Here is a 23,466-nt window from a genome sequence, read left to right on the forward strand (position 1 = left end):
TAATCTTATCTTATCTGTTATTATGTCATTTGAAGCTCCTCATTGTAATATTTCTTGTATTCTTTTTAAAAATTGTTTTATTCATTAAAACCTAAACTTGATGTTTTCACAATGCACATGGAGCTTTTATCCTGAAGTTTGAGTTAACCTCTTCGGTGCTTTTATTGACAGGCGAGCATCGCGTTGACGTCATTTCCGGTCTTTCCTTTTCTTTCCTCCACAACAAAATGGACTGGACTGAAGACAGCACCGTGAGTGTGTTTCTGTTCGTTAAAGGCTTATTTTTTTGCACCTGTGTGACTTACCGTGGCTGGACGACAGCTGTCGGACGTCCAGATGTTCTCCTTAACCTCTGTTCCGGTGGCAAACTGTTAGCATTAGCTGTAAAGTGCTAGCTTGGCTGTTGGTTACCTGTCCGGAGGTACGCGGACACATTACAGCTGTCAGTTAGCTAGTTACCTGAGTTAGTTAACAGCGGTAGTTAGTCTGGTTAATCCTCTTTAACGGTTGTCTTTGTGTCAGCACTTAGCTTTAGGTGTGAATTTATTTTCTAGATTGAAGGGAGTCGATGCACTGACAGCTAACGAACCGTAAATGATGAGAACAGCCAAAGATGACACGTACCGGAAAAATAACTATGAAAGGATTTGACTTTCATTTTTATTAGATAACAACCAGCTGGAAAACTATCATCTGCACATGTTCACCTATAATCAGTTGTGTTTACTCATAACAGACCGAAGTTTACATCTGCCATCTGCTTATTCTGAAACTAATGAACACCACATGGATTAATGTGGGTTCTTTAAATCACTGCTTAATTAAGAGGCTGTTTCACTTGAGGGAGAACATGTTGAAAATATGGAAAACTTTAAATACCATCTCGTGTAAGGTATACTGATAACTGTATAATACAAGATGGGCAGTGGTGGTATGGATTTGATTATTTATTGATTCCTGTTTCAGAAAAATTAAGATGATTCAGTGTTTTCTCTGGGTTTACAGGGGTTTTCGGTGATGTTGATATTTTTAGATGCATGTGCTGTGGATTTTGGGTCGTCTCATGAGAAATTTTTACATTTTTGACAAATTATAGCCTATCACTATTATGAACAGTTATTGTGAATCCATCCATTCGTCACCCCACCCACCCATGTATCTTTTGTTTGTTTTTTTTTTAAAAGACTTTTATTTAATTGAAGGAGATTTTACAAAGTATTACTAAACAAATAAACAATATACCCATCTATACTTAATAACTATATACATATTTCCACACCTGTATGTACACCCACTCATAAAAATGCAATTGCCCATGTTCACAATAGTGAATAAAATAAAATATCTATATATACACTCACACATATAATATACACCAACACATATATGTACTTTTTTTTTTTTTTTTTTTTTTTTTTTTAAAATATGAAAACCCATTTATGTTCCACCTCTTATCCAGGTTCCCAGTCACCTCCTCTGTCTCCTCTGGGGGGACACTGAGGTGTTCCTATTCTACCTGAGACATGGAATTCCTCTGGTCTTCCCTGGGTCTGCCTTGAGGCCTTTCTCAGGTTGGACACACCCAAAACACCTCACCTGGGAGGCATCCAGGAACCATCCTGAGCAGATGTCAAACTACTACCTCATCTGGCTCCGGCTGATTTTTAGGCCCAGGGACTCTAGGACATAAGGAACTTCATTATCATTGCAGTTTCCTACAACAAAATTATTTATGGCTAAAGGTGCAGCAAAATAATAAAAAGACAGTAAACAGTAGTAAAACCAGCACCAACAGCAGCATGGTGGTCTATTCTGTCCCCCCAGGATGGCCAAACTCCTCACCCTGCAGAGTGAACCCATTTCCACCATTGTGTCCTTGTGTCTTTCGGTCACTAGCTGTAATTTGTGACAATAGCTGAGGGAAGGAATGTGGACTGAGCTGTAACTTGAGAGCTTTGCTTTTTGGCTCAGCTCCATCTTCTCCACAACAGACCTCTGCAGCAGACGCATCGCTGCCGACGCTGCCCTGATCCTCTTGTTGATCTCCAGCTCCATCCGTCCCTCCATCCTACTTCAACTCCTCCACTTTAGACAGTAACATCTGCCTCCCAGGTTAGAGTCAGGTTATTATGATTATATCCACAGAAAAATGCAGAAAATCTGGACCAGATATGATCTAAACAACATTTAAAAAGCTTAAAAAACAAAACTAAATATCTTTGCTGTGGAGAACCTACAGCCACCAGAGATGGGGAAAGTAATTTTGTTATTTTGATGCTCCCGACATTGATTTTACGTTCATTTGGCCTTGGCAGTGCCCAGATTGAGTCCTGCAATGGCAGAGCAAAACCATGATAGTATAGGGTGTCCCTCAAAGTGTGAACACATAGGAAATCTCATAAACTACTGTATATTTTTCACCCATTTCACTTTGGTGGTAAAAGATTGGCTGAATGACAATTTCCCTAACTGGACTGGAAGATGTGGTTATGTGGAGTGGTCTCCTCATTCACCAGACCTTAACCCCCTTGACTTCTTTTTCTGGGGTGTGTTAAAGGAGAATGTGCACTCAATGAAAATCACTGATGGAACACACTTGATTGAACGGATAAAGAGTGAATGTGCTACAATCAAAGGCAGTGTGCAGTTATTCCATTGAGTTCACAAAGAATCTTGCAAAGCGCATCAACCTTTGCATTACAAACTAGAAGCACTCGGAGAGCGCAGACCTCTGCCAAGGCTGATCAGTGGCCCCCCCCCGTGGGCCCCCCCCACCCCCGATCACCACCAAAATTTAATCATTTCTTCCTTATCCCATTTCCAACAAACCCTGAAAATTTCATCCAAATCTGTCCATAACTTTTTGAGTTATGTTGCACACTAACGGACAGACAAACAAACAGACAAACAACAACAAACCCTGGCAAAAACATAACCTCCTTGGCGGAGGTAATGATGAGGAAATCATACTGAAGATGTTATTTGTTAATATTCCAATTTAATAAAATGTTGATGAAATTTTTGTTTCTTGAAAATCTTTATTTTTGTCTATGTGTCCAGACTTTAGGGACACTAGATTAAGCAGGGATTTTACAGATAACCTGGCTGAAGTTTGATGTGAGTCAGGTTCAGTGCTGCCACATACATTACTGTTTTATTTGTCTCATGTTCTTATCTATTTCTGTTTGTTTTATTTTCTCCCAGCCACCATTAAAATACTATTGCCATTCAATTACTATTCAATGAGCTGACTGTATTTTAGGATGATCCGTGTTAGAGTTTTACTGTTATATTGTTTTTCTGAAGTCTGCTGTTGTTGAGATCATTAGACATGCCAAGTGAAACATAGTGATTTATACTGTACATTCATTCTGCTATTCCCTGTCATGTTTCTTCTTGCAGCTCTTCTTCTTTAATGTTTCTTTCTATACTTCACTTCCTCATACGCCCATTAATGGCCGTTACTTGTCGGGTGTGAAATATGTGATGCAACTCTTTTCCAGTTCAGATTCAGTAAATCTGTGATCGACCTGTGTGGTGTTTTGTGGAAAGCTGTGCAGATTGACCAGAACTACTTCCACTGTGGTTTAAAATGGAACACATGAAACCAGGATGTAGAGAATTGATTAGGTCTAGCCTCACTTCATCACTCAGCATGGATTTCTGAACAAAACAGGCCCCAGATCAGTCTTCTGTGGTTGAAAAAAGAAATCATACACAGCATCAATCTATGAGTCTGAACACAGTTTACATGTGTATACAGTCTACAGTGACTTGGGCATCCAAAGCTCCAGTTTGTCTGATGTAGAACAATACGTTTGATGTCATTGGTTCGTTATGTGTTCAGAAAAACACACTGGTTGGTCTTGTAGCCTGATCGCCAATTTCTACCCAACTATAATTCTCTTCAACTTTTCTCTCATTTCTGGAGGCTTATGCTGTTTGTGATGCTCTGTGTTGTTGAATCTGACTAGAAAGTCTGCATTTATGCATCATTTCAAACCAACTCTATTACAGTATTGACCATATCTAGATGGAGTCAACACTAGTCCACATTTTCCTCAACATACCGCTGTAGTTTCTCTATTAATTACCCAGACTGTCTTGGAAAAATGTGTCCCATTAGAGTTTTATCAGGATAACTCTAAAGTGTCTGTAAATTAAACTCTTAGTCCTTTCACATCAACAGCAGCAGCAGCAGCAGCAAAAATACACATTACACAAACTCAGCAAATTTATGTTAAATTTGAACACTTAAGCACAAACAGATGCTGAAATACCACTATAAATGGACTGAAATAACTCACTAGCCTTGCAACATGTGCTAACAGTGTTAATATTACAAATCTGTAAGTTTGAGCCATTGAATGTGAAAACTCTCTGTAAAATGCCATAATTATTAATAATTATTACAGCGTTATTTTTTCTTATCTATTTGAGCAATAACACTTTCCCACATAATTTACATATTTCATCCTCTACACAGTCAGAATATCTTTAGAACTGTGTTCACAGCTCTTCATCTGTGCATTTTTATGTAGAATAAAGTAACTGCAATTGATAGAAGTGCAGAAAAGCTACAGAGGATTGAATCTGAGCTGCAAGAAACAAACAAGAAACACCAATTAGGCCTATCACATACTTTCATTCACTTTTTTTTTTTTTTAATCCATGACGATGATTTTAAATGTTCTACCTCTAAACTTAGAAAATATTTTTCATGCTCTGACTGTAAATGATAGGGGTGTAACGGTACAGAAAAATTTTGGTATGATACGTTTTCGGAACAGTGAAGGTAATGAGGTAGTAAACGATAATTTTGTACCACAACTAACCATCTCCTTTCTTCACATTAAACTCCAGGTAAATATTGATATTTATGTTTCAAATCATCATGAACAGGACATCTTACAGCTGTACCCATGATGTGTCCCAATATTTTTGTCCATATAGTTTATAAACATTAATGCCTTTCAGTGATATTTATTTAATGATGTATGAGTAAAACCTGAATTAAACGTGTCCCAATACTTTTGTCCGCATAGTGTACGTCATCGTATGACCCTGATGTGTTTTTGTGCTGCAGAGTCACAGCCACATGGGCGACAGCTGTCATCATGGTCATGGTGGTCACTCCCACAGTCACGGGCCGAGAGCGGCGGCGTTCGGGGGCATGGGGCTCGGCTTCATGCCCGCCTTTCACGGACAGTTTGGGAAAAGCTCCGACCAGATAATGGACCCTTGTCAGCAGCCGAAGAAACGCTCACACATGGACGACAGCAGCAGCTGGGACATCATCAAGGCAACGCAGTGAGTGGACGAGTGTCTCGCCAATGTCCCAGCATTCATACAACCTTTAGTCACACTTTAATTACAAATTGTGACACCCTAACAGCAGTGGCTGTTATTAGGAAAACTGATGAATCAATTAACCCATAAAGACTCAAACATCCGCTGGCAACCTGATCTAAACTGTTTAATACCTGTTGATCCACTGAACCTATCAATACATGGAAATAATTGGTGTAAAATACAGTAATTCATCTTTTCCTGGTCATCAGATATGACAAATCTGGATGTTCAGATGCTCCGTAGTTACCATGGAAACACCGTCATCTTCTACAACATTGATTCACCAGTGAAACCCATGGAGTTGGATCAATGACAGTGGATAAAATGAACAAAAATTAATAAAAAACCTACAAAATTATAAAAAATTTGAAAAAACAAGCAAGAAAAACTAAAATAAAATACAAAAGAACAAAATAAGCAACAAAATGAACAAAAACAGCCAAAGTAATGAATAAATGAACAAAAATTAGCAAATAAGCAGCATGAAAAAAATGTCACAATCTGAACAAAACTGAGGAAAAAATAATAAAATGGGCAACAAATTAACAAATAACAGCCAAAATAATCAATGAAATGAACAAGAAAAAAGGAAATATTGATTCACCAGTAAAACTCATGGAGTTTGATAATTGACAGTGGATGGAGACACTTGATTTATGTTCAGTTACTGAAATATTTTGTTGAAAAAGGCACTTTTTCTTTAGTTTTCTCTGTTTCTGATATCATAACCCTCAACGATAACCTGAGCATTTATGAACATCTACATAATCAGTTCATTCAGATCATTAAGTATTGGAAAATACATGATATTCACTAGGAAAAAAAACATAAAATACAGAGGATAATATAATAAATGGTGATATAGTGAAAACTTCCTTTGGGAACTGCCACTAAAGTAGCACTCAGTTTTTAGGGGTTAAAACAAGGGCATTGAGTTTATTGCAACGTTTTCCAGCCCTGGGAAAAAACACCTGCTCTTATGTACTAGTTAGATAGAGGTCACAGTAAAGGATACCACTGAAGTACAGAGCTAAAAACATCACAAGTGAATAAAACCCTTCCTTCTGCTTGTATTTTACAGTAATAGTGGTCATGTTGTGCAAGAAGAACAATATAAAACTGAAGAGGCGCTGACTCATTCTGCTCTACTGTTAAGAACACATTTGCAAAACCACAAATTAGCATGAAGCCACAGTTCAGAAAAAGAGCAGAACATCACACATTTCCACATGTAGACATGTTATGAGGATGTGGAGTGGACAACAGTAACACAACTGCAACACATGGAAAGGAAACAGGACTTAATACTTAATACTACGTCCAGTCTGTTCACAAGTGGGCATCTGAGCACCACTGTGGGGAAAGTAAATACAAAAGGTGGGAATTAAATAAGACGACATGATGTATGATACTAAACCTGGAATTTCCCCTTGTGGGACTAATAAAAGTATATCTTATCTTATCTTATCTTATCTTATTTTATCTTATCTTAAAGCAGGGGTATCAGACATGCAGCCTACGGGCTAAAACTGGCCCACCAAAGCTTCCAGTCCGGCCCACGGGATGAGCTTGCAAAGTACAAAAATTACACTGAAGATATTAACAGTCAAGGATGTTAAACTGGTTTTAGTTCAGGTTCTACATACAGATCAATGCAATCGCAAGAAAATAATGACATAATAATTTCGAAATAATGACTCCAAATTTTCTTCTTAGTTTAATGTGAAAAAAAAATGTACGTTTACAAACTATCCTTTGACAATAAAATGTGAATAACCTGAACAAAATCAAATGTCTAAAGAAAATTAAGTGCAATTTTAACAATATTCTGCCTGTTACTAAATGTTTTTTGTGTTTGTAGATCCACTGTGATCTGTAAGTTGTGTTAAGAATAAGATGAGACGTGATATTGTAGAAATTGTTCTTATTTTAGTTCCAAACTCCAAATCTTTAACAATATTATACTTGTTACCAAATGTTTGTGTAACATTATATGTAATGCACATGTATAAATGATAAGTTGAGGTGTAATTTTGTTAAAATTGCACTTATTTTTCTTATAAAATTATATATTTTCCAGGTTATTCACATCTTTTGTGAAAGGATAATTTGTTTTCATATTTTCATCATTTTGTTTTTTGTTCATTATTTATATTTTATTATGCTGTTATTTAGCGACCTGAAATTTCTTAGGAAAACTAAGTGTAATTTACTATTATGTCTGTTACTAAATGTTTTGCATATTTGTAGATCCACTGTGATCTGTAAGTTGTGTTAATAATAAGCTGAGACGTGATATTGTAGAAATTGTTCTTATTTTAGTTCCAAAGTCCAAACCTTTAACAATATTATACCTGTTACCAAATGTTTGTGTAACATTGTGTGTAATGTACATGTATAAATGATAAGTTGAGGCATAATATTGTTAAAATTGCACTTATTTTTCTTACAAATTTTCATTTTTTTTCCAGGTTATTCACATCTTTTTTGTGGAGTGATAGTTTGTTTTCATGTTTTCACAATTTAATGTTTTTTTGGGCATTATTTGTAGGTTATTATGCTTTTATTTTCTAACCTGAAATTTCTTAAGAAGTGCAATTTTACTAACTATTACGTCTGTTACTAAATGTTTTGTGTGTTTGTAGATCCACTGTGATCCATAAGTTATAATGAGAAGCAGAGAAATATTATTGTTAAAATTGCACTTTTACTTTTTGCACTAAAACAAAGAGGAAAAATTTGTAGTTATTATTTATAGGTTATTATGCTGTTATTTTATTGGTCCGGCCCACTTGAGATAATATTGGGCTGAATATGGAACCTTAACTATAAATGACTTTGACAGTTCTGCTATAGAGTTATACAGCAGTGTGGTTTTTGTGCTTTAGAACATAACCGCTATGAAGCAACCTGAAAATAACGTCTACTTTCTCTATTTGACAGGATTTCCCTCTGACATACTAAACTCTATAGATGAGTTTTTTTAACTGAACTATGTTTTCTTATTTTTTATGGTGGTAAATAACGAATGTTTGGTTTCAGAATGGGCAAAACTAGCTAAACCTGCGGCTTATTTGAATTTCGAGCAGAGCAAAGGTCGCTCTTCCTGAAAAGCAGGAACAAAGACGTATATCGGCGCTCCTATCTGATCAACCATCACACCCTCTAATACTACAGAGGAAACCATGTGTACACAGCTGAGTACTGCTTTAACTGCAGAGGAGGAAACTGTACTCATGTTTCTTATATCATGGTAAAAGGGCTGTTTTTTGCACTTAGTCAAACAGAGGAGTGGACTCCACATAGTTTACTCTTGTACCTAGACCAGCTTCTGAAATGTCCTCAAAGTATAAAATATTAACCCCTATAAGCGCCAAAGTCACAATATTGCAACAAGCAACATAACTGTATGAAACAGAACATAGTTACCAAACCTTGTTACCACCTCCCACCAATAGATGATGGATATGTGCCCCTTCAATCCTAACACCATTTCAGGGCATGTTTCTATTCAAAGTGAAGAAGAAAATCCAGTTTAAAGGTGTGGTCCTGAGCTGGTTTAGCAAGTAAAGTTTATTACCTCCGCCAAGGAGGTTATGTTTTTGCCAGGGTTTGTTTGTTTGTTTGTCTGTCTGTTTGTCTGTCCGATAGTGTGCAACATAACTCAAAAAGTTATGGACAGATTTGGATGAAATTTTCAGGGTTTGTTGGAAATGGGATAAGGAAGAAATGATTAAATTTTGGTGGTGATCGGGGGTGGGGGGGCCCACGGGGGGGTGGGGGCCACTGATCGTTAGTGTGCAACATAACTCAAAAAGTTATGGACAGATTTGGATGAAATTTTCAGGGTTTGTTGGAAATGGGATAAGGAAGAAATGATTAAATTTTGGTGGTATTCGGGGGCGGGGGGGCCCACTGATCAGCCTTGGTGGAGGTCTGCGCTCTCCGAGTGCTTCTAGTTTAGTTTAGTTTGGATAGATAAGGACAGATTTGTTTACTCTGCTGTTTGACTAAAAAACTCCTAAAACTTTTTGCATTTTACTTTCTACTAATTTTTAAGTAAATTTACTTTAGGATAAGATGACAAAACACACAAATAAAACTTTCATGTAAATACAGTCGCAGTAAAAATATTAGACCACCCCTTGTTTTCTTCAATTTCTAGTTCATTTTAATGCCTGGTCCAACTAAAGTTACATTTGTTTGGACAAATATAATGATAACAACAAAATAGCTCGTAGTAGTTTAATTTATCTGCTGATATCTATCCATTTTCCATGTTTTCTTGATAATAACCAAAATCACTTCAGTTCTTACATCAATATCTGTGGCATTGTACTGACAAAAACAGTGCTTTTAGACATTCCATGTTTTCTTTTTTGTCTGTTTTAGTCACATGATACACACAGGAGTTAGTACTGGATTGCATAACCATTGTTTTTGATGACTTTTGATGGTCTAATGATTTTTCCGCGACTGTATGTTAAAACTCCCATCATAAACTTTGGGTCATACCCAATATTTTCCTCTTTTACAGTATGACTTTATTTCTAAACACTTCCAAGATACAGCTTTTTGAAAACTTGATATCAAAATTGAATTTTTTTTTGAAAAAAACTTTGGCACCTAAAGGGTTCAAAGCATATGAAACCAGTCACCAATGGATTCACCCTTTATTTTTGCTGTAGTTGCATACACTCAGATTGAAACCAGAGATGCACAATGATATACAATAAGAAATAATGTCCAATTCCTCTCAAATGCATTAAAATTAAAGACATGAAATAAAAGAAGTAGAAAGTGCAGATCTTAGTGTGAAAAGGAAGAAAGAGAAGTTATCTGAAGAGTAACTGCACAAACACAGATGTCTGAAAACTCCACTGAAGTAAAATAATGCAGTATTTTTACTCTGTTAGTACATTTTTCAGGTGTTTTTTCTCTGTATGATCTCCTCAGGTTTGGAATCTTGGAACGATGTAAGGAATTGGTTGAAGCAGGATACGATGTCAGACAACCGGACAAAGAAAACGTCACATTACTGCACTGGGCGGCCATTAACAACCGAGCAGAGCTGGTCAAGTAAGAACCACGTCCTGTAGAAACATGAACACAAGCATCAGAAAGATAAAAGATACATTATTTACAGACTGTAGAACACACATGGGCTTCAGTGAACCCTTTGTGTCCTAATTTTCTACAAGAATTGGACATAAAATGGGATCTGATTTGCATTTTTATTGTTAAACGCTGTACAGTAACTACATAAATGCTCAAATTCCCCTTTCCTCGTGTCTGTCAGGTATTATATTTCTAAAGGAGCGATCGTCGACCAGCTCGGAGGAGACCTGAACTCCACTCCACTCCACTGGGCCATAAGGTGAACACATGACCACAACAACACAACAGGTCACTGATTATTTAACCCTTTTAAGACCATGTGTGTATCGGGCAACACATTTTACATTTTACGACATTAATTACAGTAACTCCTGAACCGTTCTCACTAGTGATGAAATTCAAACGGCATCTGAAACCTGAGATCCATCACTTTGATTAGGTAGACAGCAGCAGATGCAGTCGGTGAGGAGACCACTTAGTACTTTTAACAGCATTTTAAAGAGGTTTATGTGTGTTTTGTGGTGAATTCTAGTAAATAATGTATATAGTAGTGATGTGCTGTTTGGAGTGTTCTACTAGTGTGTTTTGCTGGGTTTTTGTCGAGTTTTGCTGGAGCTTTTTTCACCCTTTTTTCTTGTTTTTGTCTGTATTTTTCCAGTTTGTACTAGCTCCGTGATAGTTGTATTTTAGCTGTAAATATTATATAAATGTAGGTAATATTTAAATACAATATATACAAATCTATATGCAAACAGCTAGCCAGGGCAGAAAGAGATACACTGTCTGTAAAAGAATCAGATGGTGGATGTTTTGTGAGTGAAATGTGGGGCCTCTGTTTACAGCTAGACAGAAAGTGAACACAGACTATCAAACAGGATAAAAATGACTAGAAAGAACTAAAAATAAGAAGAAGTACACGGACACAGAATGATCTAGACAAACTAACATGGAAAATATTTGAAAGTTTATTTCTATAATCTCATAAAGCTTCATTGTGAACATTAGTAGTTGTTTTTCAAATAAATATGTAAAAAAAAATTTAAGTGTGGTTTTGTTTTTGTTTTTTTTACTATAACACACTGTTTTAAGCATTTATTACATATATAATGATAATTAATATCTAGATATTGAAAGTTAAGTTCTTCTTTGAAAAAGGCGCCAAACAATTAGCATAAAAGACATTTTGTGACACTTTTATTGCAAAAAAAAAAAACATGAACAAATCTAGGCCTCTTATAATAGGGAGTCATAATAGGGTTTAAAGTCCAGAGTTTTTCACCATCAACCATTAACTGCTGCCCTTTCTGTGTTTTTCTGAAACTTAATTAGCTAGTGGAGAATATCTTACTTTTTTTTTTGATTCAGCTCCGTATAAATAGTGGCTTTTTAATCACTTTTGATGCCACCCGTTATTCATCTGACCTTTTTGAGCGTCTGTACATTATGACCTTTCTCATAATATCTCAAACTAACACTGACACTAAATAAAAACAGTAAAAATATGCGTTTGTGAAGTGTAATACCTGTGCTGTACAGGCAGGGCCACCTCCCCATGGTGATCCAGCTGATGAGGTACGGTGCAGATCCCCCATAGCAGATGGAGAAGGTTACCCGCGCTCTCCACCTCGCCATCCTCTTCCAACACATGGCCATCGCAGCTTATCTGATGGCGAAGGGACAGGTCTGCTGAACTTTGACCTTTTCCTCCTTCTTTTATATTCCGGGTTGTTCTAAATGCGTTTTGTTGGACGTGCCCTTCCTGACATGACTCTTTGTCTCCAGGAAGTAGATGCACCCGACTGCAATGGACAGACACCACTAATGTTAGCAGCCCAGAAGATAATTGGGTAAGATTTTTACTCCTTCACATATTAACTAAGACAGTAAAGCTACTCTGACCAGCAGGGGTCAGTCTGGCACCAGAACACACTTAGGATCAAAACCTCTAACGAATCAACCCGTGTATCCACAGACTGTATCAGTCACTGAATGAAGTATAAAACTCATTGTTTCCTCACATTTGTATTATGGTGTCATCAAGTTTTCTTCTTCGAACTAAAACTCAAAATAACACTGTGTCTAATTATCTTCATGTGCTGCGTCAGCTAATAGTTTACATTATAGCTCTGTTAGCTTAGCTCGGTTTTTAGACTGAAAACAGCCACAGTAAAACACAAATCACCTCTGTTTTCTGTTCAGTTTGTGTTGTCAGTAGCTGAACTAAGATCTGCTTGGAATTGAACAAGGTCCAGAAATGTCACAGTTTAGTCTGACCATGGGATCAGCAAACAGCAACTTAGAAAGTTATAACATCCCATAATAACTTATATCTTCATAATATCTTATTTCAAGAAATCTACCAAGATAATTTTCACTTGTTCCATTGGCAGATTTTTTTTGTGCTTAATTCAAGCAAAAAAAAATCTGCCAATGGAACAAGTGAAAATTATCTTGGTAAGATTTCTTGAAATAAGATTTTCCCAGATCTGTCGTCTAAAAATAAGTTTCTTATATCTCACTGAAAAGTTACTCTTTTTGGTAATTATGTCTTATTTTAAGTGTGATGAGATATTTTGACTCGAAAAGAGAAAAATGCACTTGGTAAGATTTTGATTTTTGAATAAAACCAGGTGACTCCTAATCTGAACTGGCCCATCTGTGCGCTTGTGTGTTTTCTTTCCTTTCTAGGCCTGAACCCACTAACTTTCTAATCAAAAATAATGCGTCTGTGAGCGCCGTAGACAAAGTGAACAGGAACACCTCCGCTGCACTGTGCTGTACTGGCAGGAAACATCGACTCTGCCCACATCCTGCTGGAGGCCGGTGCCAGTGTGGACACAGAAAACATCAACGTGAGAAGAGAAAACTCACTGAGTCATGTCTGAAGGACGGGGGTGTAATAGTTAGGAAAATCTACCTGTGCAAATTTAATAGAATGTTTATAATTATGTTTTCAATGGTATAAAATCAGCTGAAAGTATGAATTGTGCATCAGACATGCTGTTCCCATGGGATGAGTAGAACCTGTAGATGTCTGGTGATTTGGAAATTAACCCCCTCACGTGTTGTGTATTGTACGGCGCATTCACTTGGGATAAGGAAAAACTATAAGAAGAAGCATAAATGTCATATTGTCTAAACAAAAGGGTTAAAGACATGTCAAGTGGAAGGGAGGTCACACTAAATACAACCACTGTGGTTTATAGAAGCTGTTTTTCCTGCTGTTCATACTTCACATATATCAGATTGGATCTAAATACAGAGACAAATAATAATCGAATCTAATCTAACCCAGTCTAAAGTAATGTAATGTAATCTAATCTAGTCCAATCTAATGTAATCGGAGGACAAATATAAATACTTTTGTTGTCCTGTGTAATTAGCGGTATTTTTATGCTCCGCCCCCAGGGCCACACCCCATTGACCTGGCTCACCAGGTCCACAGTCCACTCATCATCACATGCTGAACCATATCAAACAGGAGAGGATTCGTTCCAACTCCCAATGCCTGAGAATCGTCAACAGATACATGGTACTGGTCTCCAAACACTGAAAACCTTCTGTTTTTTAACGGTTTGTCTCATCTGACGTCGTTCTGTTGGTGTCCTTCAGACCTTTCTGCAGGTCTCATCTGCACCGCCTTGTTTGGGAGCGTAGGAGCGATCGTAGACATGAACTCAGAATCGTGGTTACTTAAAGGCATCCTATTGGCCTGTGTGATCGGAGTCGTCAACCTCGCCTCAAGGTGACCACACCGTTCACAGATTCATACAAAGGAGCCTTTTGTTATTTAGTCATACGTCCTTCAAGCTTTTTGTTGTCAGTTTGCAGAACAGAAATACAAAAGTTGGTTAATATTTTTTAAATATATTACAATCATCTTATGTCTTTTTTTTTATCTTCTTCCCCCAAAACTACTGGTCAGATTCATTTCAAATTTTTTATGTAGCTTCCTTGGGACAATATCTCCAAAGTGTGTTCACAGTTTTCGTAAATTTCGATTTTTAAATTTTTGACGAATTTTTGAAATATTAAAAATGTGCCTTTACTTATAATGGTCCTTATAGATGTATAGATAAAGATAGACTTTATTTCGAACATGAGGTGGCAAAAGAAATTCCAAATTTAAAAGGACACTCCAATATATCAAAATAAATCAGCCAAAAAAGAAAATAAATATCACACGAATGTATAGCAATTTCATTGTGGCTCTTTAACAATTATTTTTGTCTGAAAAAGGAATAGGAAGAAGCTGAGCTCATATTGTCCTGCCCCAATTTTGTGATGCTTGTAATTATAGTATATTATAATTATACTATTTCCAAAGCTGTTCATTGTGCATGAAGCAACAAATGTGTAGAGGATTATTTAATGATGATGTCAAATGCAGAAAAATCCCTGAACTAATACTTTAACAGAAGTGTTTTTTTCTACAGGAATTTCCCGAGTCCGGTCTTTCAGACTCTCCTCCCGGCCTCGGCTCTGATGGCCTCCATCTTCTGGATGCTCGTCACCTGGTTCCTCTGGTTCCTGCCTGATATCCTTTAACAACCAACACTGGAAATCAAACACGCTGTCAGGACGCCAGGGTCGAACACTGTTAAATGAGTAAAGTAGAGTGGAGACAGGTCTGTGACATGATTAATTTTAATGTACATACTTGAGATGCAGCTCAGAGTCTTCAACGTATCACTGTGTGAAGGACACCAAGGACAAACAAGGACAGAAAAGCAGCTTTGGATTCATCCTGCTTTATTTGTAGTGTAATAAAACAGTCTCCCGTGGAGCTGAGAAACACAAGCTTGGACTCTTTTAAAGCTAAACTGAAAACGTATCTGTGTCACAATGTTATGATATTTTTTTAATCTGACCTTTTCTGCTGTAGCACGCTGACATTCTTTGAATGAAACGTGCATTATAAATAAAATCTATTAATAATAATAACAATAATAATAATAATAATAATACACTATATGGACAAAAGTATTGGACACGTTGAATTCAGGTGTTTCTTTTCTAACAGGGGTCTGGGATACAAAACAATAAGGACTAATGTCAGAATATAGTTTTATATTGGGATAAATATCATTGGTTAGTTTGGCTTAAATTATATTTGCTTCTAAATACCTCAGAGGTGGTTTTTACTGAATTTCTCTCAACATTGATTTTGTTTGGGGTTTTTTTTATCCATTACTATGATATTAAATGTTCTACCTCTAAGTTTCTAAAATATTTTGTCATGTTCTGACTGTAAATAATACTTTTCTACCACAGCTAACCATCTCCTTTCTTCACATCTCACTGAGGAAGAAAATCTTGCCATTAAACTTTAAGGAAATATTGATGTTTTTATCTAAAATCCTCATGAACAGGACATCTTACAGCTGTAGACATGATGTGTCCCAGTATTTTTGTCCATATAGTTTAGAAACCTCAGTGCAATACAGTAATATTTATCCCAATATAAAACTATATTCTGACATAAGTCATTATTGTTTTGTATCCCAGACCCTGTTAGAAAAGAAACACCTGAATTCAGCATGTCCACATACTTTTGTCCATATAGTGTTCTTCATCGTATGACCCTGATGTGTTTTGTGCTGCAGAGTCACAGCCATATGGGCACGTGATAGCAGAAATAATGATAATAATAATAATTATTATTATTATAATGAAGTGATAGTAGTAATAGTAATAGTAGTTGTAGCGACAACATATAAGTGATAAATATTATAAGTATGTAAATAATAATAATAATAATGTGATACCACTGGAAAGCTGAGAAACTCCCCTTACTTTATAAATTATGTGAGTAGGGTTAGTAATTGAACCCTGAACCACAGTGGGTATTCTCTGTGTCTGAGGGTTATTATTCATGTGGTCATTTCCATCATAGAACGTCAGGCTGACATCATTGTTTAACAGCTGCACATGTTTATTTTGAACTATCTGCTCCTTAACCTTTGACCCCACATGGCCCCAGTGCCACTGTCCAGGTTCTGTTCACCCTGAACACCACGGCTCTGCTGTACTACTACCTCCGGTCCTGCAGAACCGACCCAGGCTTCGTTAAAGCCACTGAGGAGGAGAAGAAGATGGTGGGAGTTCTGTTAAATGGACTCTCATGTTATGTGTGAAGTGTTGTCAACAGCTGATCAGAGTCTGTTTGTGTTTTTATCAGAATGTGTTGGTTTTTGGCTGAAGCCGGTTGTCTGGACCCCAGAATATTCTGCACCTCCTGCATGGTGAGACCTCTACTTAGTTCCAACAAGACAGAGAAACAACCACACCTTTATTTATTTTATGTTTATTTTTTTCTGTTATTGATGCTTCACTCTTATGCAACCACTTCCAAAAGTGTGCAATAACCCTCTATAATGTTAATTATTTGCAATAAGTCATGCAATAATCTTCCGTTCTTGCAATAACAATAGAATATTTATTCAATATGGATCCAAACATAAATCCACTATTTTTATATAGACTTCACTTCATACATATACAGGGTGGGGAAACAAAATTTACGATGAACATTTAGTTCTTTTTTCTCAGCAGGCACTTTGTCAATTGTTTTGAAACCAAACATATAATGATGTCATAATCATACCTAACACTATTATCCATACCTTTTCAGAAACTTTTGCCCATATGAGTAATCAGGAAAGCAAACGTCAAAGAGTGTGTGATTTACTGAATGCACTCGTCACACCAAAGGAGATTTCAAAAATAGTTGGAGTGTCCATAAAGACTGTTTATGATGTAAAGAAGAGAATGACTATGAGCAAAACTATTACGAGAAAGTCTGGAAGATACTATTAAAGAAGAATGGGAGAAGTTGTCACCCGAATATTTGAGGAACACTTGCGCAAGTTTCAGGAAGCGTGTGAAGGCAGTTATTGAGAAAGAAGGAGGACACATAGAATAAAAACATTTTCTATTATGTAAATTTTCTTGTGGCAAATAAATTCTCATGACTTTCAATAACTAATTGGTCATACACTGTCTTTCAATCCCTGCCTCAAAATATTGTAAATTTTGCTTCCCCACCCTGTACATATAATATTGTTCATATAGTTTATACATACAGTCGTGGAAAAAATTAATAGACCATCAAAAGTCATCAAAAACAATGGTTATGCAATCCAGTACTAACTCCTGTGTGTATCATGTGACCAAAACAGACAAAAAAGAAAACATGGAATGTCTAAAAGCACTGGTTTTGTCAGTACAATGACATAGATATTGATGTAAGAACTGAAGTGATTTTGGTTATTATCAAGAAAACATGGAAATAGATAGATATCAGCTCTGAAATTAAATTATTATGAGCTATTTTTGTTGTTATCATTATATTTGTCCAAACAAATGTACCTTTAGTTGGACCAGGCATTAAAATGAACAAGAAATTGAAGAAAACAAGGGTAGTCTAATAATTTTTTCCGCGACTGTATACATACTGTTAATATTGTTCATATTGTGTCTATTCATATTTTATGTCTATTTTTTATTTTTATTCTACTTTTAGCTTCTTATTTTACTTTTGTAAAATTTTATTTTCTATTTTCTTAGCTTATTTTTTCATTTTTGTCATTTTGTATTCACTTTAATTCTTATTTTCTGAAGTATTGTTTTTTTTTTTTTTTTATTATTAATATTGTCGCGCTGACTGGAGTAGTACTTCTAATTTCATCATACACACAATGACAAAGTCTACTCTATTCTATTCTATTCTATTCTATTCTATTCTATTCACAGATAAAGAAACCCATGAGAACCTACCACTGCTTCAGCTGTGACGCCTGTGTGGCGAAGTACGACCACCACTCCGTCTGGATCAATGGATGCATCGGTACGAACTCGAACAGAACCAGTGACCTGAACCATCCACTGTTTAATTCATATTCAACGGTTTCCCTTGTTCTTACCTGTTGTTTAAAGCTGGGTCATGCAGCTGATTTTCAGAGGGAATAAGCCTCAATTGGGTTCTAATCCTGCACCCAGAGGTCTACTGACCATCAATAATATCCATAGTGTCTCAGATTACTTTTGTACCGAGATGAAAACAGATAAAACACACCTATGTACGTACTAGTTAAACTGTGAGTGTTTGACAGATGATGTCCTGTTGATGTGTTCTTTGTGACCTATTCTCCTCCAGGTGCGAGGAACCATCACTTCTTCATCCTCTTCCTCATCTCCTTCATGCTGATGGGAGCCTGGATGTTTTACGGTTCTATTATATGTGAGTTTCACAGCAAATGGTTGGTGTTTCTCGGTCGGGGTTCATCATTGTTACGATGCCAGACTAATGCTGTCTATAGGACAACACGAAGCCAGTAATCTGGAAAAAACATGTTTGAGCACAAGTAAAATAGTTGAAAGTTAATTTCTATAATCTCATAAAGGGTCGTTTTGCACATTTACAGTTGTTTCTTATAATAAATATGATTTTTTTTTTTTTATCTATAACACATTGTTTTAAGCATTTATTACATATAATAATGATAATTAATGACCTGACACTGAAAGTTAAGTTCTGTCTGAAAAAAGGTGCTAATGTATTGGCAAAAAAGACATTTTCTGACACTTTTATTACAAAAACAACATAAAGAAATGTATGTATGTTGTAATGGGAGTCTTAAAGGGTTAATACAAGTTGTTTTGGTTGTTTTGTGCTTAGAAAATAAAGTGTTTTCGACATGAATAACTCCATTTTTCGGCGCTTGTATGGAACATAACCCTGATCGAATTGTTCAATATTTTGTCTGAATGTTTAATTTCAGTAAAAGTAAAACATGTAGATAAGACACACACACATATTCAGTGTGAGCTGACGCAGCCTAACATGGATGTTGTGTGTACTTTCCACAGACTGGTCCACTCACTGTGAGTTTCATTATGCGGATCAGGGCCTGTGGGGCGTGGTCTCGGCTCTGGTCAGCTGTTCTCCCTGGGTGCTCGCCGTCTTCCTGCTGACCTTCTACCACACCTGCTGGTCTGGGTTGACCCTGGTGGTGCAGCTTTACCAGGTGAGTGGATGCTACATTAACCAGCACGTCCATATGAGTCTGTGTCGATTTACTGACCCTCCACCACCCCCATGTCACATCATGTATATGTGCAATCACTATGTAAATATGTAAATATCTTGAAACTTTATACTTAAATTTTTATACTTTAAGAATGTTTATTTCTACCTGCCTTTTCTTTTGCACAGGTGTGTCGCATTTTGCTGCTGTAAACTGTTAAATTTCCCCATGGTGGGATCAGTAAAGTCTTGTCTTATCTTATCTTATCTTATCTTATCTTATCTTATCTTATCTTATTAAATCTAAACACATCCCACTGATGGTGGTTTGGTTTTGGTGGTGTCTGATTGTTGTTGTTATTTGTACTGATGTGTTTTGTTTGTTTAGATTTCCTTCGTGGGTCTCACCACAGCGGAGATAACCAGTCTATCAGCCCATCAGAGGAAGATGCGTCAGACAGTGTCTTTGAGGCAAAATCAGTACAAGTGAGTTCAAATCCACACATCTGTTTTATGGAATCATCAAAGTTTCTTCTTCAAACTAAAACTCATGTCAAACTCATTTTAGTTCAGGTTTCACATTCAGCCGGACCGGTAAAATAACAGCATAATAACCAATAAATAAAACTACATATTTTTCTCTTTGTTTTGGTGCAAAAAAGTAGAAATGCAATTTTAACAATATCATGTGTCTGCTTCTCATATAACGTACAGATCACAGTGGTTCTACAAATACACAAAACATTTAGTAACAGACGTAATAGTAAAATTGCACTTATTTTTCTTAAGAAATTTCAGGTTGGAAAATAATAGCATAATAACCTACAAATAATGCCCAAAAAAACATTAAATTGTGAAAATATGAAACAAACTATCCTTCCACAAAAAAGATGTGAATAACCTGGGAAAAAAATGAAACTTTGTAAGGAAAATAAGTGCAATTTTAACAATATTATGCCTCAACTTATCATTTATACATGTGCATTAGATACAATGTGACAAAAAGGTAACAAGTATAATATGTTAAAGGTTTGGGGTTTGGAACTAAAATAAAAACAATTTCTACAATATCACGTCTCAGCTTATTAACACAACTGCACAGATTACAGTGGATCAACAAATACGCAAAACATTTAGTAACAGACGTGATAGTAAAATTGCACTTATTTTTCTTGAGAAATTTCAGGTTGTTTGGGGTTATTTAGATTATTCACATTAGATGTGAAAGGATAGTTTGTAAATGTAAACATTTTCATTATGTAATTTGCTTTTGTCACTGTTATTATTTTTCTGACCTGAACTAAAATGAGTTTGACAGCCCTGTTTTAAAGTATAAATATGACATAGAACCATGTAAATTCTGACCTTAAAGGAGGGATATTTAGCTTTTCTTTTTAAATGGAATTCTTCATTTTCCAACATTTCCCTGTGGTCTCCATAAACTGTAAATGCTCTGCTTGGGTCTGAATTCTTCATTCATTCAACTCCACAGGTCCATCTTCAACCCTATTTCTGACTAATGACACCAGAGAGGTGGTTTAGAGCACTGGCCCTTTAAATGCACATGAGCCACTTTAGACCCCGCCCCCTCCAGGTTGTTGACCGTGCTGCTCTGTCCCGTTCAGCCACTTGTGTTCATTAATACAATCAACAACTGAGCATTTTAGGTAATCGGCTCGAAGTTTGGACATATTTTCAGTTTTACTACAACCGCTACTGCTGACAAACAATTATGTCGTACTTGGAGAAATGTTCGTCGGAAGTCTTGACCTTATATGTGCAAATGTCGTGACGTAACTAGTTATAAAATGTAACAAATTAAGAAGGAATTTAAACAGGTGGTAGAAATCCACTAGATTTTTGCCCAAATGAATATAAAGATAATTTTGCAGCACCTGGAGGGTTCAAATTCAAACTGTATGAACTGTTAGGGTCCAAATACACAAAGAAATGAACCACAGGCTAAGAAAAGTGGGTTTACATAGATATGAGCCCTTTAAACCCTTTATGCCTAAAAGCGTCATGTGTTTCCATTGACTTGTTCCTGGTTTTTGTTTCCTGTTGTTGATCTAACCCTGGTTGTGTGCCGTCCTCAGTCTTGGCGTGGTCAGGAACCTGGTGTCCTTCTTCCACCTTCGTTGTTGCGGTCTCTTCAAACCCGCCATCATCGACTGGACGCAGCAGTTTCCTCCAGGCCGTGACGCGTTCGGACACCCCGACATGGTGTGACCGCCGCCGCTCCTCGCTCAGGCTTTTCCTCGGTTCAGCGGACCAAAAGCACAAAGTGTATTTATTTATTTTTTTAGCGCCTGGGTCCTTGTGAAGGGAAAAGAAGAAACCAGTAAAAATAATTTTTAAAAAAACCCTCCCAGAATTGGGTGTAGATGCGTTTGGATCCGGCTGCTGTTCGATTGCTGCTGCCTTATACTTGACCACAAGAACTGAGATGAAAACTCACCTGTCAGTTTATAGAACCTTAAAGGCCTAAATTTAACTGAAGTTTTGATTGTTTTATATGAGTCAAGCCTATTTTTAACATCGGTTCTTGAGGGAAAAGGGATCTTTGTACATGCACAGTTGGTTTTATGACTTTTGTAAGAGTTGCATGCGTTTAATAATGAATGACCACTATACTTAAATAAAACTATGTTGTGCCTGTGCCTTAAAATGCCTCTGTGTGGGTTAAATCACAGCAGAAACAGCCAACACGGGGTCAGTATTGTTTGGTTTTATCACTTATTAACATATTTCTTCTCACACATATTTGATAGATCCATATTTGTGATCAGGTTTCCACCCAAACATATGCAATTTGTAATGAATTTTCAGAAAATTAGCAAAAGAAAATGTGAATATTTCCATCTAATATTGAGCATTTGACAAATGAAGAGATACACTATATGGACAAAAGTATGTGGACACGTTGAATTCAGGTGTTTCTACAAAACAATAATGTCTAATGTCATAGTTTTATATTTGGGATAAATATTGAATGATGGTTTTTACTTAATTTCTCTCAACATTGATTTTATTTTATTTTTTTTTATCCATGACTAGAATTTTAAATGTTCTTCCTCTAAATTTCAAAAATATTGTTCATGCTCTGACTAAATGATAATTTTCTGCCATAACTAACCATCTACTTTCTTCACGAACGTTAAGGAAATATTGATGTTTTTTATCTTAAGTCATCATGAATAGGACATCTTACATCTATAGACATGATGTGTCCCATTACTTTTGTCTATATTGTTATAAACATCAATATTTCCTTGAAGTTTAATGGGAGATTTTTCTTCCTCAGTGAGATGTGATGAAAGTAGATGGTTAGTTTTGGTAGAAAATAAATATTAACAGTCAGAGCATGAAATATATTTTAGAAATTTAGAGGAAGAACATTTAAAATCGTAGGCATGGATAAAAAAAAAAGAAATTAAGTAAAAACCATCTCTGAGGCATTTTGGAAGCACAACTACTGAAACCAAACTAACCAATGCACTGATATTTATCCAAATATAAAACTATATTATAACATTGGTCATTATTGTTTTGTATCCCAGACCCCTGTTATAAAAGAAACACCTGAATTCAACGTGTCCACATACTTTTGTCTATATAGTGTATACACTATTTATACAATAACAAAATCTGAAGTGTTGGTTCGGGTCCTGATGACCTGAATAATTTAACATTAATGCTGTTTTAACCATTTACACTCAGGTTTTTTTGCACAAATTGAAGAAAAACATTTGGATAGAAACTAATAGTTCATCAGTTTCATAAGTTTCAGAGACTTTTTATTGGCAAATAATTCGCATTTAAGAGTAAATTTGTGTTTCTGCCACTGAACTGTAGATTTACCAATGAACATCTTTAAATCATAAAACAGTGATGCAGAAAACATAGTGATGAAATGTAAAAATTACTTTTACTCTGTACTATATATACTTTGGTTCTGTATTTCCATT

The 23,466-nt window shown here is 36.1% G+C and overlaps 1 pseudogene; it reads left to right on the forward strand.

Moving 5' to 3' along the window:
• The first annotated feature begins 211 nt into the window (after positions 1-211).
• LOC115416915 (palmitoyltransferase ZDHHC13-like) lies at positions 212-22,166 on the forward strand (annotated as a pseudogene).
• The last annotated feature ends 1,300 nt before the right edge of the window (positions 22,167-23,466 follow it).

This window comes from Sphaeramia orbicularis, chromosome 3, assembly GCF_902148855.1.
Source record: "Sphaeramia orbicularis chromosome 3, fSphaOr1.1, whole genome shotgun sequence".
Classification (NCBI taxonomy): domain Eukaryota; kingdom Metazoa; phylum Chordata; class Actinopteri; order Kurtiformes; family Apogonidae; genus Sphaeramia; species Sphaeramia orbicularis.